Raw genomic sequence first — 21946 nt, 5'->3', positions numbered from 1 at the left:
TTTGTTTTTCCTCTTAACATCTACAATACTTAAGTTCTTATTAGAATTTAATTATGCATATTTTGAATTTTACAACATTTATTGGCTACCTTTATTACAGAACTAATATATTTATATTACAGAAAAATTTTTTAAAAAGCAAAAGTAAAACCACTTATAGGCTCTTTATTTCAAGAAGACCACTTGAACACTGTGCATATAGCCTTCCAGATTTTTCCTATGCATGCACTGGCAATTTTTTTTCACAAATAGGATTCTATTGTAAATAGTTATACAAATTATTGTTAAACTATACTAACAAAATATTAATATATCAATATACATAAATTTTCATCACTAATTTTTTTCATTATTATTATTTTTTTTGGTAGAGATGGGGTTTCACTATGTTGTCCAGGCTGGTCTCAAACTCCTGAGCTCAAGAAATTTGCCTGCTTCAGCCTCCCAAAGTGCTGGGATTACAGGCATGAGCCACCATGCCCAGCCACCAATATTATTTTTGATGGATCCATGATATTCATATTTTATATATGAACCACCATTTATTTAGCCAATCATTTCCTGTAAGGCATTTGGATTTTTCCATTTTCTTTTTGCTATCATACAAAAAAGATCTGTACATTCTTAATTTTTTCATTAGTATAAATTCTAACACATACAATTTCTATATAATTTTAAATATTAATATATAAAAGTAATAAAAGTAATCAAATACAAAATTACATTTTTCAATTGTTTCATGTATATTAGTTTTGACTCCTTATGTAGATTTAAGTTCCTTAAGGATACAGTCCAATGTTTCTTAATTTTTCACCTCAACATGTAACAGATGCTCAGTAGTGTATGTTGAAAAATTAGTTTATTTCATGTGCCATATTTTACTAGTTTATTTCATATAAGCTTTTAGATAATAGTGGCATCAATTCTTTACTATAGAAGAAGATCACTATAGATAGTAATATAAGAACATCACTTTCTTTTAGGGACTATTTCCAAAGTCCTTCTTAGGAACTGAGGCAATCTTTGAGGAGAAGAAGATGGGACAGATAAGAGATATATAGTTAGAAGGAAAAAGGCTGCCGGCCAAATTTAACAATAGCTAGAAGCAAAATTTTTGCTTTTCCGGTTTGGATTACCCTAATCATTTTTCAAAACTTGTGTGAGATTTTGTACAATGAGAAATCTCTTCTTGGCAGTGGTGTGTCCAGAAAGCCCCCAGGAGTGGGCCCCCAAGGTCCTCTGTGCCGTCCAGCAATTCTGCCACATCCCTGGCACTGGTTCACATCTTTTCTCTATCCCCTAAATCTATCCTTCCCTCCTCCATTATCAGTGAACGGTCTGTCTTCTTACTCCACTAAGAAAACAGAATTCCTCAGACAACTGCTTCCCATACTTCCTACCATGATATTCCAGCCTCCCTGCACTTCCCCACCTGTGCTGCCCTTCCTTCTGTTGGTTGGGATGAACTGGCCCCTTTCTCTCTCAAGGAAGCTTCTCAGCTTCCTTGTGGGGATCTTCTTTTCTTCATCTTGCTGACCTCTAAATGTCGGAGTGCCCCAGGTCTTAAACCTTAGACTTCTTCTCTTTGCTCCTCTCCACCCATGTTTCCAGTTGCTGTGTTGATGATACACAGATTGCTATCTCTAGTCTGGACTTCTCCCCTAAATTCTAGATTCCCATGTCTGATTACCTGCTCACCTTTTCCACTTAGATGTCTGATAGACATCTGAAATGTACTATATCCAAAACCAAATGTTTCAGCATTTCCCCCATACCTGCTCCGCCTGGATAAATGAACTCTCCATTAATAAGCTGTTCAGTCCAAAATTCAGAATTTCCTTTGACTCTTCTCTCATATCCTACAATGGAATCATCAACAAATCTTGTCCGGTTTATGCTGAAAATATATCTGGATTCCATTTATGGCTGTCATTCTAGCATTCTATTAATAGTTTAAATCACCATCACCTCTCTATTGACTTATCTCAATAGCCTCCTACTTAGTCTCTCTGCTTCCATTCGTGTACTTCCCATGACCCAGCAGAGTGATCCTTTAGGAGTTGAGGCCAGGACATGTTCCTTGTCTGCAGAAACCCCTACAGCATCCCACTCCATTCACTTTTGTCAGATTTCATTGGATGTTAACTTTGCCCTGCCATGCCTTATTCAAGGTACCACATTTGAAATTCTGTCTACTGTTCTGCCTAAGAAAAAATACAATATTTTCTCAACATCATCAAATCCTGTACAGGGTGCTGGAGAGCAAGAAAATCAAAGGCTCAAGAACTGCCCATGTCTTTAGTCTGTCTTCCTTTCCTCATCTGTTTCCTGTATATTTTAAATTTTCCTGTTTTATTTTCTACAATCAAGAAGATTTCTATTATAGAAATAAAGTTTATTTGTTTCAATGCCATGATACAGATTTATTGTCCCTGGAAATATCATGCTTAGAAATGAATCACAGACAAAGCCCATGCTCTGGATCAACACACACGTGTAATTATGTAGGAAAAAAATGTGTATCAGGAAAGGTTGAATGCTCCAGGCATGAGAAATAAATTGACCTCCACTCAACTTACTGCCATTATACAGAAGGAAGGACCTGGATCTGTTTCACATCGTAAACGCCTAAATTGCCAGAGCAGCACAAGCCCAGGAGTGGCCATGCAAACTCATGATGGAGGTGCTAAGGCTGTCCACAGCCCAACTTCTGCAGCAGTGCTGTTAAATGAGTGTCTAGTACTTGACTTACCATTTTAATTTCACACAATTCTGAATGTATTTTTCAGGCTTGAATTCAAATAACCCACTTCTAACTACCGAAAATAAAGTAGAAAAATGAACTCATTACCAGACTTCAAAGCTTATCCAAAGCAAAGATTTCGTCTTACAGCCAGAGGTGCATGATGGCAGAGCTGGATGTAACCTGAGAGGCTAACTACTCCTAATTCAGCCTCCTTGAATGACTGGATGATGCAACCTATCACAGGTGTTTTAGGTTTTTTCATCTCTATTTAATGTCCCACCTCATGCTTGAAAATCTCAAAGTGAAAAAGCTCCAGTCTGAGTCTTTGGGCAAGCAGATTAACTGAAATGACCTGTTAGCCTTTGTTGTATCCATCTGACAAGATCAGCTTGTAGAATCCAGAATGGAGGTGGGAGATCAGCTGGCAGCCTCATTTCCCTCCTCAACCACCCCTACGCTGATGTGCCCAACTCCACTCACAGCTGGGCAGCCACCGCTTGCTTGAAAATAAATGAATCTACACCACTCTCATAGGGATGCTCTCAAGCATCCCTTGTTGTAGAAAAACATTTATTGCTGCTACTAAAATGCGTAAAGTTATCTCACCAACACATACTTACAAGAATGAGGAATGTGAAACAGAACCATCCATAAGACTATAAGAAACGGCCTGGCCAGGGCAGACCAGGAATTAGTACTCTGTCCTTGCCAGGGGTCAGGCAGGGACCTCAGAAGCAGGGTGTTTTGTCCTAGGGGGCACGAGACCAGAGGTCAGCAGACTGAGGGCTACTCCTAGCTCTAGGACTTTTCCTTATCTGAAGGCCGGGTCGGTTAGCAGAGAAAATCTCACAGTCCCCTGCCAGACCTCCACGCAGGGACTCTGCAGTGCTGTTAGAAAAATTAGCTCAGCACCTTCAGCTTGCTTTCAGCCATCACTTAGCTTTCCACACAGACATTCCAAATGGGGCCTTTCAAAACTCTGCCCTCAAATGAAGGTGGTTCAGAGCAACACTTTAGATGATATCACAAGACTCCCAGGGCGACGCTTCACTGCTTCCTCAGCATACGCCAGTGCCCGTTTTACAGTGGGGATTTATGATCCTTCTCTCAATAGAGCGAGCCAAACTTTTATAATATTCATTAAAAATCAGCACCACATGTAATAATATGGAATACTGCCTGTACACAAGAGGGCCAAGTCATAGGTGTTTAGGGAAACGTGGCAGAATTTTCTGGCCTTGGCAAGAGGTAAAGTTGCAGGCACCAGCACAACACTAACACAACCTTATTTTATTGCAAATGTACATTCAGCCTAAATCCTAATTACCTTCTGTAAAATCCTAACCACCACCAAGCTTTCTTCTGACAGGGCACTCACACGACGGCCTTTAAGGGCAGCAACAACACCCTAAGAGCCGCAGAAAGGAAAGGCAGGGGAGAGTGGCTGGAAGGCAGTAGGAGCTGGGGCTGAAGCCCGGGAGGTTGGCTTTTAATGTCCTCCTGAAATTGACCACGCTCTTTCCAAAAACACTGGCTTGGGGGCTTAAAGGTGCGCTCAGTGGGGCAGGCGGAGGGCCTCCTGAAAAGGATTGAGAAGTCAACATTCAAAAGCCTGCTTTTACTCGCCCGGTCCCCACCCAAAAGGGAGTCCGGTCAGCTTTGTGGGGGCCAGTGGAGCATCTTTTCTTGCCCCTCCGGGAAAACGCTAGCTAACCCTGGGATCACCGGTCTCGATGTCTGCTCTCCTTCCCCAGGTGCAGCACCTAGGGCTCTGGCCCCCTCCCCACGTGCCACACCAGCCCTCACCACTACTCTCACCCTGCTATGCCCCCAACCCTCGTCTTTCGTGGCCGGGAAGGCCAGGCCGAGCGGGGCGGTGAGCCGGGCCGGGAGGAGGGGGCTCTCCGGGCCGCGCGGCCGCACAAAGCGGGGAGATCTGCTGCTGCGGCGGCATGAGGCGCGCCCCCTCCCGCGAGCCAGCGGAGCGCGCGCGCCCGCCCCCGTCCCCCGCCCCCCGCCCCAGCCCCCGGAGCGCCATTCGCGGAGCGGCTTACGCTAGTCGCCGGGCGTACCGCGCCCCAGCGGCCGGGGAGGTGCGCTGCCCGGCTCCCGTAAAGTTATTGTGAATGGGGAGCGGGTGACGTCAGCGCCGAATGTCAACAATGTAGCGATTGAGAGTGTGGGCGTTCCGGGGAGAGCGCAAGCCGCTCGGCGCGGAGCAAACAGCGCCGAGCCGCCGCCGCCTCAGCAGCAGCAGCAGCAGCAGCAGCAGCAGCAGCGGCCGTGCACGCCCGGGCTGCGGTCGCACAGCGCTAACGTGAGCGGCCGCCGCCCTCGCCACCCCGCCTGCCCACTCCCGCCGCCGCCCCGCTCTCGCTTTCCCCCCGGCCTCCCCTCGCCCCTTCCCCTCCCCCTTCCCGGCGCACTCGGGGGGCTGGGAACGAGCTGCCATGTGATGCGCGTCCCCTCCGCGAGCTTTCGGTGACCCACGAACTGCCCACCTCGCCGGCTGCCGGGAGGGGGCTGCGAGCCGGGAAGACGCGGGGAAGAGGAGGCGGAAAAGGACGCAAAGTTCTCCGGCGAGGTGAGTCCCGGGCCCCGGGCCCCGGGCCCCGCCGCTGGGCGGGGTGGCGGGGCAAGTTTGCGGGGGGAGCGGGCGCGCGGGGCGGGCGGGGAGGCGTGGGGAAACGGCGCGGCAAGGGAGTCCCGGCCGCCGGGCGCGCAGCCGCCCTCCCCGCGCCCTGCCCGCTTTTATGGCATTTTCTAGGAACGGGAAGGGGGTGGGAGCCGAGCCGGCGGCCGCGCCGCGCCGAATATGTGCTCTCCCGCCCGGCTGTTTACGGCGGCCGAGGCGCATTGTATTTTGCTGGCGTCGAAGGGTGTTTTGGAACAGCAGGGGGAGGAGGAGCAGAGGGTAATAAGTCAGGCATGGGGAGGGCGGGCTGCAGGGAGGCGCGCGTCCGCGCGAGCCGCAGCAGCTGTCAGACCCGCGGCCCTGCCCCCGGCCCGGCGAGGCCCGGGTGCCCTGGCCCCCGGCCCGGCGAGGCCCGGGTGCCCTGGCCCCCAGCCTGCGATCCCAGCTCCAGGCCGGGCGGCCTCCTCCTTAACCCCCGGCGTGCGCGCCCCGGGCTGCTCCGCGAGGACCTTGGCCGCGGCGCCTTTGCGCTCAGCTGTCAGCCGCCGCCGGGTGGCCCGGACCACCGCGACCGGCGGGGAATCAAAGCCCAAGTTTAGGGTCGCAGGAAGAGGCGAGCTGGGGGCCTCGCGGCGCAGACCTGGATCGAATCTCTCCTAGCGAAAGATCGGGTTGTCGGAAAGCGTCCCGCGTAGCTAAGACCTAAGGGCGCCAGGCTTCTGAGAGGGAAACCTTGCACCTCCTCTCCCACAGATCCTGCATGAAGTCAAAGTGCAACACACACACACACACCCCCTACACTCCAGTCTCCAAGCCCCAGAAGCTTCACCCAGGAGACTGGTTTATGAAGGGGACACTGTCCTCCCCGTCCCCGCGTCGAGGCGCTCCGTGGCCCCGCTGTGCTTCGCTCACCCGGCGGGTGTTCGGGAGCCCGGCGCCGCTGGAGACGGCGGCGGGCGGCGCTCACGGGCTACCCCAGGTGCCCACGAGGGGAGAGACTGGAGCGAGCATCTCGGCGACCTCGGTCTGGCCAAGCATTTGCAGGAACTCGGACCGTGAGGGGAAGCGTGCAGGGCCGGGAGTGAGTGTGTGAAGGGGTGGCACACTCCTGGCTTCTGGGGTCGCGGGCGCGTGGGGCATCCTCAGCACTCTCCCGCGCGTAGGCGAGTTTGGCAACTTGAGGGAAGTTCCGGCGCGGCCGCTGCCGGGGTGGTTTGTCTGTGGCCCGATGAGGCGCGCCTCGCAGCCTGCTCTCCCGGTCACCGCCGTCGCCGTGACCCGTGGCCTCCAGGAAACGAGAGGGACCGGGGCGCCCCACCCGCGAGACGGACCCGCAGCCTCCCGGCGGGCCCGCGGGCGGCGAGACGCGGCGTTCCTGGTTTTCACCTTCGCTGTCTAGTGCTGCAGTCTCTCACTCTCTGTGTAAATTTCATCTGTTAAGTGTATTTAACTAAAAAGGGTAATTACTTTAGATAAAAATCCTTTCCTGCCTGATGGGAACCTTGGCGGAGATGATGCCTAATGAGATATTTTGCTTTTGTCTGTTTAGAGTAAAATTAGAGATGTTAACGCTGATAACGGTTTTCTCAGATCATTAAAATGTAACATGTAGGAAAGGCACGTCTTGCTGCAAAGGCTCGGGCTGACATGAAAGAAGCTGAGCGTGAAAAGGCTGCCCCTCCTTTGGCGGAGAGGGCTATTTTGGTAAGGCAACGGGCGTCTTGCTTAAAATGTGAGATCGCTCCACCCTGGTTCTCGGGCACCTCCCGAGTAAACGGCGTTTTTCATTCTTGCAGGTAATAATAAACGTGAGTCAAAATGACATCTTGTTAGAATTAGTCTTTAGTCTGTAAGAGAGATTGCCAAATTACAGTGTTGCGTTCAAACTGCTCCACTGAAAGGTCTGTCAGCATTTCCATTATAAATTCAGTTTTTCTGGAGTTTATAATTTCACCACAAAACTTTGAGTGGCTGAAATGTTTTCCCTTCTGGTATTCTGGTTTTTTAAAGAAATTTATTGATTGCCCATTTCCAGCGTTTTTTTTACTCTCGAAACCTGAATATCATTGAAATAGAGCGAAGTCCCAGCAATGGAACACACAACCATGGAATAAAGTATTTTTGTTAGAACGTAACTTTATTGGTGCAGAGCCGTATTTTCGTTTTGCATTGCGGGAGGCTTCAGGTTTGCCATTTGGTAATCATGAATGTGTTGAGTAAATTCTTCTGCTGTCTGTCTATTCTGCAGGTGGACTGAAATGTCAGTTGGTAGTGTGTTTGCCAGGATTACATGGAGACACACACTTCTCAGTTAAGTGTGTGTCTGAACTCATAGCTAAATTGTGAACACTCCTGTTAGTTACTTTTTTGGTTCTTTGTATGTTGCATGTCAGGATCTGCTATGAAGAAGAAGGGGTGAGGTGAAAGGGAGGGAGGGGATCAGGATTCACTTTCCGTATTACCAGTGCCTGGGAGAAAGCCATTTATTATTTTCCTATTGAATTATGCCCTTTGACTTAGTATCTTCAGGCAATTCTTTTCCAGTAGCTCACCTCTGGCTGCTGTGTAAGGGGCTTAATTATTTGCAAACTGCCTTGAAATCCCTGGATGAAAGGCACTGAATAAGTGCACAGTATTGTTATTCAGATATGGAATTTAATGATCCATTATAGTTCATCAGGAAAATGCACTTTGCAGTGATGGTAGGAAATGTTTCCACCTGATAGAGGGTAATAATAACTGCTTAAAAGTAGATTCAGATTACAGATGAGACAATTAACTCTAGCCATGTGCTCTTCAATTTGTTGCAATTCATTTTGTGATCAAAGTGAGTCACAGAGAGCCAGATGGTCAGGTTCATGTTCAGATCTCTCCTAGGCCAGCCCTTCACTTCTGGGCCCACTGTCTGCACAGCCGACAGGACTTAGTTATTCATTAGCGCTTGTGAGCTGTTTCTCAGAATTCCTAATCGAGGCTCCTGTGATGCCAACAAAAGGGCTCAAGCCAATCTGTATTGTTGAAAGCAGTTTAATTTTACTTGGATTAACTTTCCGTGTCTCTGGTGTGGATCCAGTCTTAACAAAAAGGAAAGAGACTCTAGTGGCTCTCTATCTCTGCTGTGCCTGGCCCCTCTACTCTAGTTTTTGAACCTCAGATTTCAGGGGTGTGACATCTAGCTTATTGTAAATGCAGGCTTGATTGTTAATGAATGAGAGAATACTTAGATAAATAAATATCTTCCTGTGTGTCCAGGGGGTGAGAGCCAGTACTAGCTTCATGGGCATAAGACCTGTGCAGTTACATAGGCCTCCTTCCCCTTCCCTGCTCAGAAGGACCTCATATTTGGTATAAGGTTCTGCTGTTTTCTTCGGAAATTCTTAATAATTTTTGAACAAAGGGCCCCTCGTTTTCATTTTTCACTGAGCCCCACAAATTATGTACCTACCTGGTTCTGGTGAGGAGCAGGGCATAGTGTGGAGTGGCAGGCCGCCCCTACTCAACTCATTGTAGACTCTTGCTAGGGAAGAGTTGGTAGGACTACTGGCTTTGTGTTGCCACATCATTTGATTTTTCCAGGGGAAGCTGAATATTGGATATTTATGTGGAATTCTCTGATTTTTAAATATTGGCTCAAATCTTTAAAAAATTTTTGGATGAAAGCATATGTAAGAGGTAGAGTCGGCCTGGGGGCTGCTTGTCTCCCACTACTGAACAGACTGAAACATCTTTTTTTGTTTAATATCTTTGTGTGTCTCTGTTTTCTAAAGGCCTGGCATATAGTGGATGATTTGTGAGTATGCACCCAATGAATGGTTACAACTACCTGGAAAATAGAAAGATGCCAAAAAAACAAAACTTCAAATCAACACTGAGTCCCACTCAGGGATTGATCAGCTTCCTTTTTAACAGAGAATTCGACATGAAAGGCCGAATAATTTAATACCATGAGTACAGTGTGATTCCTTGCAGGTGAATAATCCATTACTTTTGAACCACCTGCCCTCTATTTAGTTGTTACTGACCAGGTGGGGTAACTTGGCTGGGTAATGCCTGAGGACCTCCATGGGAGTTTGATATTTGAGAACACTCACCAAAATAATAGTTTTGATTTACTGAATCCGCACCATGTGCCAGACCCAGTGCTGACTACCTTGCCTGAATGTACTTCATTGATTCCTCAAAGCAACCCTTTGAAGTAGGTGTCGTGCCTGCCCATTCTGCAGAGTTGGAAGAACTAATCTTATGTTGGAATGAACTTAATCTGAATATAGTGCATGTTTTCTTGAATGTCTGAAGGTTATTTCCCCATTCCATTACACAGTCCAGTCCTGAATCAATGACTGGGCATGGTGTAGGACTGTGACATACAGAGAACATGGTCCCTGCCCTCACATAGAACAGAGAACAATATAAAATGTAACATATTTGTCAAAATCTGCAATTTAGATAGCAGACGCTGTACATCTGTCTCCCCGTTTTTCTCCTTTCCCTGTCTGGATGTTGAAGAAGCTTCAGCGACATATGACCCTGTCAGAGGTACTCACAGTTCAGAAGTCAGTGCTGGTTGCAAAAATTGGAATTTCTTTGGAAAAGAAGACAAGCTTTTGGCAGAGCTGGGGCCACATGTGGGAACGCAGCACCAAGGCCTTGGGAATGACGGAAAATCGCTTCAGTATTGTTAATGGCAATATATGACCTCTGCTGTCCTCCTATCTTTAAATTTTATGTAAATATTTACAAACTGTTCATGTCCAAACTGAAACCTGCTATGAACTAAACATTTTGTAAAGTCAGTAAGATTGCCCAAAATACAACTCACCTTTCACCTTTTTTTTTTTTGTTTGTGATGACATTTAATTTTAAAAAAAAGAAAGTAGTTGCTTTTTTTTTTTTTTGTCAGTTCAGGGTCTTTTAATTTTTTCCCTTTTTTTTTTGTTAATTTCAAATGTCAGTCTATCTAAAACTGAAACTTAATTTTACTATCAGCATGCTACTCAGCTTCCGTAAGGCTGGAAATGTCCTGCGAATCTTACCACTATGTATTTTCCAAGGGCCATTTCATTTCTAAAGAATGTATAAATTGAACCTCATCCTGCTAGTGACACTACTTCAAAATTCAGGCAGGAATTTTGCCATTTGTTTTTCCTTGAGCTATTTTTTTTCCAAAATAATAAATCTTCCCAATCCAAAAGCATTTCACATCATCCTTCATTCTAGTCATTGGAACTACAGCCAAAATGCCTCTCAGTCTTCCCCAGTGACTTCATAATCACCGTTTCTTCAGCATATTCCCTGGTTGACTTCTCTTTTGTTCCTTAGCCTCATAATGAATTGCCCTTTGGTTCTGAGATGTGTCATTTTCCTCCCTGACCTTTTTGTTCTTTTCCTGAAGGCTGTAGGACATGCTGCTGCTGATGTGATGAGAGCCGGCGCTTGGTTGCTAGGTCCCTCCTGTCCTTGTGTCAGCTTTCATTGGCTCCTTTCCTAAGCATTTAAATCCTCCACTTTCCAGTCCTCCCATTCATCTCATTATTCTCTTCATGTGTGCCTGAGCCTGTAGCTGGCATGTAGACAAAGTCCCAGTTAGTTAGAAGAAAGCTTTTCGAGTTTCCAAGTCTTCCATCACTCTAGTCTTGGGCCATCTTCTATTCTCCCTCCCCTGTCACTTTCTGCAGATACTTCAGGAATTTCCTCAAGACTTTCCAGGAGTCTAACCCAAAGACAGCTTAGACCTTCACTTGGGATTTTAAAGTTGGGAGATCCCAATGTGATGATTTCCATTCCACAAGTAGGAAACAAAGTGAATGTACATGCTCAGCGTCTTTCCTTAGTATTTCAGTATCCATAGATTTTTGGCAATTTTTCTTTTTTTCCTATCCTGTATTCTTCTAAGCAACAGAAGCTCGTGGATAGTGCAAAATGGGCCAAGTGTCCAGAAATACTGTCGCTTAGAGGCAGATGCCTCATTCATTCATTAAACAAATATATACTGAGTATCTCTTACGTGGCAGGCATAGTGTTAAGTGACCACAGTGCTAGTGGGGAGCAAACCCAGTCCTGGCCCCTGGTCTCATGAAGCACGTCATCTGGTAGGAAGAATGGCACTGATCAGTTAGTAACAGATAACCCACTGCTCGTGAAGGAAAGTATTTCATACACCAGAGTGTCTAATGGGGAGATTTAACCTGGTCGGGAGGTTGGGGAAGCCCTCCCTGAGGAATTGTGGAGTGACCTTCCATCAGGGACAGTCCGAAACTTGAGATTCACTTTTTCTCCAGCTTCCTCATCCTATTAATTCACTACTATCTTTGGCCCTTTGGAGTATTGCATAAGCCATGCTGGAACCTCTGGGGCCATTTTGGCAAATAATAGTTCCTGTATACAGAGTCCAGAATTGATTTATTTACCTGGGTCTTTAGAACCTGATAAAAACAGAAGTTAACTGCCAAGAGTACTGTTCATTTCCATACTTGGAAAAAATACAAGTTAACATTCTTATTTTGAACATATTTAGGTTGGTTTTGACAATATTTGAATGATCAGAAGCTACAAAGATATTCTCTCCCAGTCAGCTGATGTGTGTAGGGCCTTTGGTGAAAAAGTGAGTCTAAATAGTCTGTCTGAAGTCCCTGGCTACTCCAGAGCAGAGAGTCTCCATCCTCTGTGGCCCGAAGATTATTCCAAGCTTGTCCAACCCATGGCCAGCAGGCCTCTTGCATGTTGAATGCGGACCAACACAAAGGTTTTTTGTTTTTGTTTTTGTTTGTTTGTTTTTTGTTTTTTGCTATTTTTCTTGTTTCAGCTCATCATGTGTCGTTAGTGTTTAGTGTATTTTATGTGTGGCCCAAGACAGTTCTCCTTCTTCCAGTGTGTCCCAGGGAAGCCAAAAGATTGGACACGTCTTATTTAGACCATTCTTAGATGCAAAATTAAGGAATTTTGACAGCATCTATTTAAAATAAATTGATTATACTTCATGCTAACACCCCTCTATTTTCTTTTTCTTTGATGATAGTTAACTTGTATTGAGAGCTTCCTCTGTGTGCTGCTCATATTAACTCACATAATCCTCAGAACAACCCAGGGCTAGGTGTGATCACTAGAAGCCGCAGCATAGGTGTCGCTCAGCTAATGAATGGTAGAACTGGAATTGGACACTAGCTGTCTGATGCTTGGGCCTGTTCTCTTACCATGTTATGGCTCTCCCTTTTCCTTTTCTTCTTCATTTGAAGTTGGAACTCTCTTTAGCAGTTCCCAGAAGTAGAAATAAAGATCATCTCACTCTAAAATATTGGATGTTTTGTTGACATCCATCTTAAAGTTAAAAAATAATTTCTCAGTAAATCTGAGTGAGTATATCTCCTGTCTTTCACATGGCCTGCTTTCTAATAATTGTGTTCCTTAGGTTTTAGTGTCCATTTAGGGATCGGAAAGTAAAAGTGATGCATATAAAGGCAAAAGAAGTACTAGGCATATAACTGAAATACCATGGCTCTGTCTCCAGGGTTTACTTGTAACTCACACTCCTACCCTCTTGTTAGGTGGGGGGAATTTGTTTTTTGTGTTTTTTTTTTTTTTGGTGGGTAGGAAAAGGTAAAAAACTATACCTGTAAGAGGTAGAGTATTCTACCACGGAGGAAGAATTTCATTCAGAACTAATTCCATCAGAAATCCTAATTAGAAATATTAGCTACCAGTAACAGATAACAGGAGGTAACCTTTGTTCTCATTCTGGTCAATTTCAGGAAGAGATTATCTTGCCAGATTAGCATGTTGCAACTCTCAACTGGAGATTTGAATGGTTTTAAAGGACTCAGGCAGTTGGCATGGCAGTAACCCCCAATTACCTCAGGTTTGCAGGGTCACTGTTTAGAATGCTGACTCAGCTTCTGCCTGGGCCAGACACCGAAGTTGTCATCTTTAGTCAAGAAGCATCATTCTCAGGAGCCACTTGAAACATTAAGCACACATTTGAAGCTCAATTTGGGAAATGATCAAGTGTATGAATGTATAGTACTGTGCTTATTTTTCAGCATTTAGTTCAAATTTTGGAGAAAGCTAAATGGGAGATGCTTAGTGTGTCAGTGTTGGAGGTTTTAAGTGATTTAAAAAATCAAGCAGATGAGTGCATAAAGATTTCTATGCAAACAATGATGAGCTTAAATTAAAGCTGCTGATTTAGTGTGAGAATTACTTGCATTGATTTGTAGAATATCTATGTGGGTTCAAGATTCCATATTATGCAAATGAATAAGCCCTGAAGAGTCAAACTGAAAAAAAAAATGAAATTAACTGTGAAAGATATTATTACCCATTCAGCAAGAGGAAAATGTAGACAGAGTTAACCCTTCCTTTTCATACATTTTCTTGGGAAGATAAGTGCCAGGGTTGATGGTCCGTGTCCCAGATGTAAAGAAGCTAGGCACGGTTTGCAGCCAGTTCCCCCATCCTCCTTCTGTCCTCACTTTTTTGTTTCATGCTCTCTTACCTTTTGGCCACCCAGTCCCCTCAACTAGTCCTTGTCCTTCCCTTCCAAAACCAATCTCAGAGAAAGATTTTATGAACACAGTTTTACTAATATATAAGTAACTGAGCATACTTAATGTGTTACTTTTCTGAAGCATCAGCATGTTAATAGGAGACAAAGCCAAAGAACTAAAACCCTAAAGATAAAAACAATATAATTTCGCACACTGGTAACCTGGTGATAGGAGACCATTTCTGAATGAAGAGAGGGCTCGTGATAAATAAACACAACCCTAGGCAGAGAATATAGGGAAATGGATTACAGTATATAAATCAAAGTAGTATTAAAATACAAAGAGAAGACTATTTTTAATAATACATTTGTCAGTGAGCATTTCCCGCCTCTTGCCATACATTGGAGTTGATCACATAAACCTCTATAGCAAGATGGTATGTTATTTAACATTTAAACAAAGCTTCCGGGGAAAGCCATTTGGTTTATGATTAGGAATTTTTGTTATTCAGTAGCAGTGAACCTGAAATTCTATATTATCTTTGCATGTTGAATTTTAGAAGAAAAAAAAAGCAGCAGATCCAGCTTCACTTACCTCCCCACCCCAGTTGCATTGATACAAATTGAATTGATAAATTTATTTCAAAATTGGTGTGTCCCAATTTGACATACCGCAAGCATAGTGGTGTCAGCATGGTGGTGACATCTGGACATTAGGAGAGTTGGTTGATTAATGAAACTATACTTATTTTAGATAGAGTTGTTGCCAGGTAAATACCTGGCTGTAGAGTCAACGCCCTTCAGTCCCACCTCTCCCCCACCATACCCTTCTCCAGCAACCATGCTATGTTGAGTTGATGGCTCCATCTAGTGCCCGTCTGTGGAACTGTCTTGCAGGACTCCACTGTCACCTCCGGAGCTGGGTATGATGAAGAGTCCTCTTTCTCTGGGAACACACTGTCTAGCGGGCAACTGCCCTCTAGTTCCTACCTCTCCTTTGTTTTTGCAGTTTAGTTATACCTCCGTGTCTTTCTTTGTCCCAGACTTAATTTGTTTCCCTCTCTCTAGTACCCCCTCTTTGTACTTGTTTCTCCTCCTTTTTTGTTTTCCAACTCTCAATTTTTTTTTTTGGAGAACAAAACAGTGCTTAAAACCGGTAAGTATAAAGATTTTTTTTCTAACAATACTTTATGCCAAAGTAAGAGAATTCTATGCATTTTAAATGAAACTATCAATTGAAACCATGTTAGAGAACCAGAATGACCCTAAAGTTGAAGTCTGAAAGTGTCACTTGGAAGACTGTGTCCCTTCATCCTCCTGTAATTAGACGTTTCCTCAAACACAGTTAATCAAGAGTGTTTTCTTTTAAATGGTTTTGGAACTATCATTGTAGTATCATTTTCTTTTTAGATTATAAATTTAACCTCTCATATTTTAAGTTCAAGACATTTTCACGGACTATCAAGGAATCCTAGCTCATTGGCCTGGCCCTGTTTCTGTGGAAAATGTATTCTCAGTTCCAGACAACCAGTGTTCCTGCAGATTTTTAGGTCCCGTATAAAATGAGAGATCAGAGATGAATGAGAGGCATTGTCAGACAAAGCCTGGCACATGAGATCTCAATTATCGTACAGGTTTTAAATCTCCCACATTAAACAGTACATTTTAAATTTCCACTTATGTTAAGCATCTTGATATTGTGGGTTTGAAAGTAAGTCCCCTCTGAAAAACAGGAACTGTGCTTGTCTGTTACCAGTTCTTGTGGTCGATATGGTAACTATTTTGATTTTTCAGAAGGGAGGAAAGGCAGTTAAATCTAGTTAAAATTAAAACCAGTTAAAATTAACTGGCTCGTGAGATTTCAGTGCAGCTGTTCCACACATAGCAACACTGAGAGTGAGTTGTTTATTACCATGATTAATTATTGTTAGTTGTTACTTCTTTTTGAGCAGTGGCATAGATTATTTATATTTTTGGTCTAACCTTGGAAAATAGAAACTGCAAGCGTAGAGAGGTTCCCGTTTGCTAATTTGCATGTACCCTGTTTTTGTTTTTGCCAGGTAGGTGTGTGCACCTCAAGTACACGAGAGTAATTTAGCATGTCAGCACTTTCCTACCAGCAGTGCTTGCTGACTCATGCAGCTGTTGTAGCACTCAGCTGGCCGCACTGTAAACTGCCCATAGTACCAGCACCGCCCTTGGAGAGCTCCGGGCTGCTGGGCTGGTTAGCTACTGGGAGGCTATTTTCAGATATGTGGTCACTGCTGAGCTGGGTCCCCTTCTCCTGCCAGCGGCCAGACACAGCCTTCTGGTTGCAGGGGAGAAAATTGGACAAATTTCTACCTTTGTAGGGACTGCATAAAGATTCATAGCATTTCCGGATATGCCTCAGGAAAACTTTTTTTTTGCTTCACTTTATTTTTCTGGGAATATTTAAGGGGAGAGGCAAAAGGGGCTGATAATAAATGAAAAGGGAATGTGCTGTTATTTCCTACTAAGATCAGAAGGAGTTTTCATAAACCTTTAACTTAGTTAGGCTTTCTTGGCGTAACGGAAACCTGACCCACTTCTCCCTCAGTGCAAAGCAGTGTGTCCTGAGTAGGGAAGCAGGGGCGAGGGTGTAAGTGACTACCTGACATTGTTTTATGTGGCTCAAGTCCCTAAGTGATGACAGCTTTTGTTTATATCCGTTCCCTGTTATTGAGGTTAAAAAGCAAAACAAAACAAAAAACTTGACCTCAGGTCATTTTAAAGCTAGCATGTATTTTCAGAGATGGTTTCACTGTTTGTTTTCAGAGTTCAGTTTTGCTTATTTTCATCGGAAAGTGTGAAATGTTGCTTTTCTGAGGCTTCTAAATAAACTTCCTTTTGTAGATACAAGTTGATCCAATCATCGTAAACTGTCTTGAAAAAGGATGATTAAAGTAAGATCAGCTGGGGAAGGGAAAGCTTTGCACACCCTTGAGGAGTTTGCCTCCTTTTTCTTAAGTTTCAATAAGCATTCTGAAGCAGCTTTGACCAGTAATAAAGAAAAGCCACAGTGACTGTGTGTAACATGATGTTGATGGAAGTTCTTGGTTTCCGCCGATACGAATGACTCATCAGTATCAATAGAATTGTGACTTCTAATAATAACACAGTGCAAGACCTTCAAAACATGTGGTTTTTAGCCCTTGCTCTTAGTGAAAGGTTGGAAAATGTTAGTTTGAGCTTTTTTTTTTTAATCTCTTGATTTTGCCCAAGTATAAAGTTATTTTTTGTAGGAATGATGATCCCCCTGTTGTTTTCTCATCTTACTGTTTTTAGTTTCATTATGATTAAGGAGCCAAACTCAGATCATTTCATCATTTAGAAATCTCTGCACTAAGCATCTCCTGTCGGGGCTGTGTTTGAGGGAAATGTGGCTGAAAAGCAAATCCTCCCTGAATGCAGAAAGGAAAATACTGGTGCAGACTACAATCCACTGAGCTGCGTCCCTCCTACACAGCATCTATTGCGGAGGGCTGTGGTATTGCTGAGTAGCCCCATAACCCTGTGAGTCATTGTCAAAGGATTCCAAGAGGAAGGTTAACAGAAAATGCGAGTCAGAGGAAACAGCAGAGTGGAGCAGCTAGCTCAGGAAGAACTGTGCTACCTGCTGAGGGGCTGCCCAGATGTCACCAGGAATTCAGGTGTACGTTCATCTTTTTGCAGCCCATTTCCGTATGTCTACATATGGGGACATTTTTGTTTTTTGTTTAGTTTTGGTTGGTTTTGCTGCAGTTTGGCCAGACTATCAGAGATCACTATCTTAGCTTCGTATCACAGTGGTCTTATCCCAGAGCCTTTGCTTTTTGTATTTTGTAGTCAAAGCAACTGATTTTCTAGACTGTAAGACCAACATGTATATTTAACATAATCTTTTCCTTTCTAAATGCTTTATTTATTTATTTATTTATTTATTTATTTATTTATTTTGAGATGGAGTCTTGTCCTGTCACCCAAGCTGGAGTACAGTGGTGCGATCTCGGCCCACTGCACCCTCCACCTCCCAGGTTCAAGTGATCCTCCTGGCTCAGCCTCCTGAGTAGCTGGACTACAGGCACATGCCATCATGCCCAGCTAATGTTTGTAATTTTAGTAGAGATGGGGTTTCACCATGTTTGCCAGGCTGGTCTCGAACTCCTGACCTCAAGTGATCTGCCTGCCTCAGCCTCCCTAAGTGCTGGGATTATAGGTGTGAGCCACCGTGCCTGGCCAGACCTAAAAAATTCTTATAAAATAGTTCAAAAGTTAAAAATGCATGAGGAGGCCAGGTGTGGTGGCTCACGCCTGTAATCCCAGCACTTTGGGAGGCCGAGGCGGGTGGATCACGAGGTCAGATCGGGACCATCCTGGCTAAAACGATGAAACCCTGTCTGTAGTAAAAATACAAAAAATTAGCCGGGCATGGTGGCAGGTGCCTGTAGTCCCAGCTGCTCGGGAGGCTGAGGCAGGAGAATGGTGTGAACCCAGGAAACAGAGCTTGCAGTGAGCCAAGATCGCACCACAGCACTCCAGCCTGGGCAACAGAGCGAAACTCCATCTCAAAAAAGAGAAAAAAAAAAGCATGAGGAGTCTTTCACTTATTGTTGGAAAAAAAAGTGAGTAGGACTTCTGTTCACTGAGTGGTAACTGTGGAGAATGAGAAAACAAGCCCAAAGTGGTAAAGATGTTTGTGGCACATAAATAATACTGGTTCAGCACACATGTGAATCAATAAAAAAGCCAGATAACCAAAAAGAAAAATGATACTGTACATTCATATTCTTAAACATGCATTTCACAAAGGAAGAAACCCAGTTGGCTAGTAAATATATAAAAAGATGCTCAGCTTCATTAATAAGCAAACACATGCAGATTAAAATCATAGCAACATATGATTACACACTCTCTGGATTGGCAGAAATTTTAAAACCTGACAATACCATGTAAAGATGTGAATGAATGGGAGTTTTTGTATTTAGTTGACAGGAGTCTAACTTGGTACAATTATATTGGAAAACAATTTGGTGTTACCTAACCAAGTTCAACCTACAAATAACTTACAACACAGCCATCTTACCCCTAGGTATACACCTAAGAAAAATGATTACCTATGTGCTTTAAAAAACATGAACAAAACAAAAAATAATTGATGCTGGCAAGATTATGGAGAAAAAGGAATACTTACACACTCTTGGTGGGAGTGTAAATTAGTTCAGCCATTGTGGAAGACAGTGTGATGATTGCTCAAAGTCCTAAAGATAGAAATACCATTCAACCCAGCAGTTTCATTACTGTGCATATACCCAAAGGAATATAAATTATTCTAAGACACATACACGTGTATGTTCATTGCAGCACTATTCACAATAAGCAAAGACATGTAATCAACCTAAATGCCCATCAGTGATAGACTGGATAAAGAAACTGTGGTACATACACCGTGGAATACTATGCAGCCATAAAAAAGAATGAGATCATGTCCTTTGCAGGGACATAGATGGAGCTGGGGTCCATTATCCTTAGCAAACTAATACAGGAACAGAAAACCAAACACTGCACATTCTCACTTATAAGTGGGAGCTAAATGATGAAAACGCATGGACATATAGAGGGGAACAACAGACACTGAGACCTATTAGAGGGTGGGAAGAGGGAGAGAATCAGGAAAAATAACTAATGGATACCAGGCCTAATACCTGAGTGATGAAATAATCTGTATAGCATACCTCCATGACACAAGTTTACCTGTGTAACAAACCAGTACATGTGCATACCCCTGAACTTAAAAGAAAAAACATGGACAAACATATTCAAAGAAGCATTGTTCATAACAGCCAAAAACTGGAAGCAACCCAAATAAATGCCCATCAACATTGAATCGAATCAGCACATTTTGCTGTGAGGTATTTATACACTGTGATACTATTTGGCAATGAAAAATCAACTAGTAAAACCACATATAGAAGGGTGTGGAGAGGCAGCATTTCTTGGTGGTCAAGAGGAAGGATTGTGCCTGGGTTCAGATTTTGGTTCTTCCACTTATTGTGTGACCTTGGATGAATTTCTGAACTTCAGTGTACCTTAGTTTTCTCATCTGTACATCAGGGAAAATGATGTCTACCTGATAGTGTTGTTAGGAAGTTTAAATGAGTCAATGTTTGTGACATGCTTAGGAGAATGACTGGCAGGTAATACATGCTATATGTGTTTGTTAAACAAATAAAAGTGCATCAAAATGGATGAATCTTACAAACATAATATGGAAAGAGAGAAGCAAGATAGAAGAATATATACAGTGTGATTCTATTCATGTAAAGTTCAAAAGCATGCAAAACTAAATATGTTATTTAGGGATACATACATAGATGGTAAAACTATAAAGAAAATTAATATGATTTAATACGATTGTCACAAAAAGCAGTATAACAACTACCTCCAGAGGTGAAGGAGTGAGTATGATACGGAAGGGGCTCACTGGGGGCTTCTGAGGTCCTGGCAGTGTTTTATCTCCCAACCTGGACAGAGGTCCCAGGGATATTCTTTCTTTATAATTGTTTTTAAAAACTGTCTATGTTTTTTATATATGTGTGACCTATTAGATAGTAAACATTTTAAAGGATTTATGTAAGTTGTTATAGTAGTAAGATGACATTAAATAGAAATAACTGTAAATTCCTACATTTTAGTTAAAAATAATTGTTCAGGTGCACATGGGAACACTTGCTTGGTATTATTTCCTCCACAACATTGTGAGCCACCAGTGCAGTGTGATTCTTACAGAAGGCGACACCTCCTGAAGGCCACATTAAGAGAGCTGTCTCCTTTAGATCAGGGAATGTAATGTTCTCACTCAGCTACTCTCAGGTCTGGATGTCCCATGTGTGGGATGCTATGTCTTGTCCCAAGAGATTTATTTTAAGAAAGATTTTCACCACAGAGGGAGCATTTTCTGTGATAAAGATGTTTAGGGGTCTGGAAACCTATCAGTTCTAAGAGTGGCCAAAGGAAGTGGGGATTTTCAACATGGAGAAGAGGAGATGTCGGGAGAGAAAGAGTGTCTTCCATCACTAGAAGTGGAAGCAGCCTTTCCTTGTTGCTTCCCTCCCTGTAATATACAAGTCCCTCCCTGTAATGTCTACCCGTGGAGGCAGGTTTCAAGTCCTGGATACTGGAGATGCCCAAGCAGAGGCTGTGGGACCTCCCTTAGACTTGACTGGGGCCACAATACCCACTGCCTGGTCCCTGGACCAGCAGCATCGGCATCACCTGGAGCTTGTTAGAAATGAAGTCTCAGGCCCACCCACACCTACTGAGTCCGAATCTGCACTTTCTCAAGGTGCCCCTGGGGACTCACATAAACATCAAAATTTGAGAGGCACTGGGCTAAATGTCTCTAAGATCCCTCATGGTTCTTAAGATTTAATGATTTTATAGAATAAACTGTATGTTCAACTGAAAATTATCAGTTCATATGGTGACATTATCAATTTAAAACACCTTGGGATGTTACATGTCCACAGAACCATGTAAGTATTTGTTGCTAAATTAGTTTTAAATGGATTTGTCCGGTTTCCCCCGATGTCAAAGTTAGGTTGCTTATGTATTTGGGCACCTATAAGAATTAAAATATTATATAACATTGTTGTATTTTCTTCTTTCTAACATACAGGATTAGATTCTTGCTTTAAAATTCTCCATTAATGTCTTCAAATTTTTCTTTTATATTCATTGAAAATTCAAAAGCAGATTAGGGTTCTGAATACCTGTTAAGAATACTCAAAAGGGATGTTTAAATAAATATATCTCATTAATACATTGATTTTATATTTAGCATATTTTTTTCTTCTTATACATAGTCCATATTTTGACCTTATGGGAACCTTTGAAGTCTGAGTATTTTATAATGATTCTCCACAATACATCTTTATCTTTTAGATTCTAGATCTGAGATCAGGCAAGTAAAATAGTTTTACCTTTTTCCCCTCAAAAGGCCATGACTAACAAGCTCATTTACTTTTTCCTTAAATATTTTGCTAATTATCCTTTTAACTGATGAAGTTCAAGTGGAATCCATGATTCA

The 21946-nt window shown here is 43.3% G+C and overlaps 1 protein-coding gene across 2 annotated transcripts in view; it reads left to right on the top strand.

The window, feature by feature from the left end:
• The first annotated feature begins 4817 nt into the window (after positions 1-4817).
• BACH2 (BTB domain and CNC homolog 2) overlaps positions 4818-21946 on the top strand; it is a 371806-nt gene continuing 354677 nt past the window's right edge. The window contains exon 1 of one of the 2 annotated variants that reach the window (XM_063707782.1): positions 4818-5330. The gene's annotated coding sequence lies outside the window, so the exon portion shown is untranslated. The remainder of the gene's footprint in view (positions 5331-21946) is intronic. The other variant, XM_063707781.1, reaches the window with a different exon arrangement.

The sequence above is a fragment of the Gorilla gorilla genome, chromosome 5, assembly GCF_029281585.2.
Source record: "Gorilla gorilla gorilla isolate KB3781 chromosome 5, NHGRI_mGorGor1-v2.1_pri, whole genome shotgun sequence".
Classification (NCBI taxonomy): domain Eukaryota; kingdom Metazoa; phylum Chordata; class Mammalia; order Primates; family Hominidae; genus Gorilla; species Gorilla gorilla.
The sequence above is the reverse complement of the archived record's forward strand: the minus strand, read 5'-3'. Positions and strand labels throughout refer to the sequence as shown.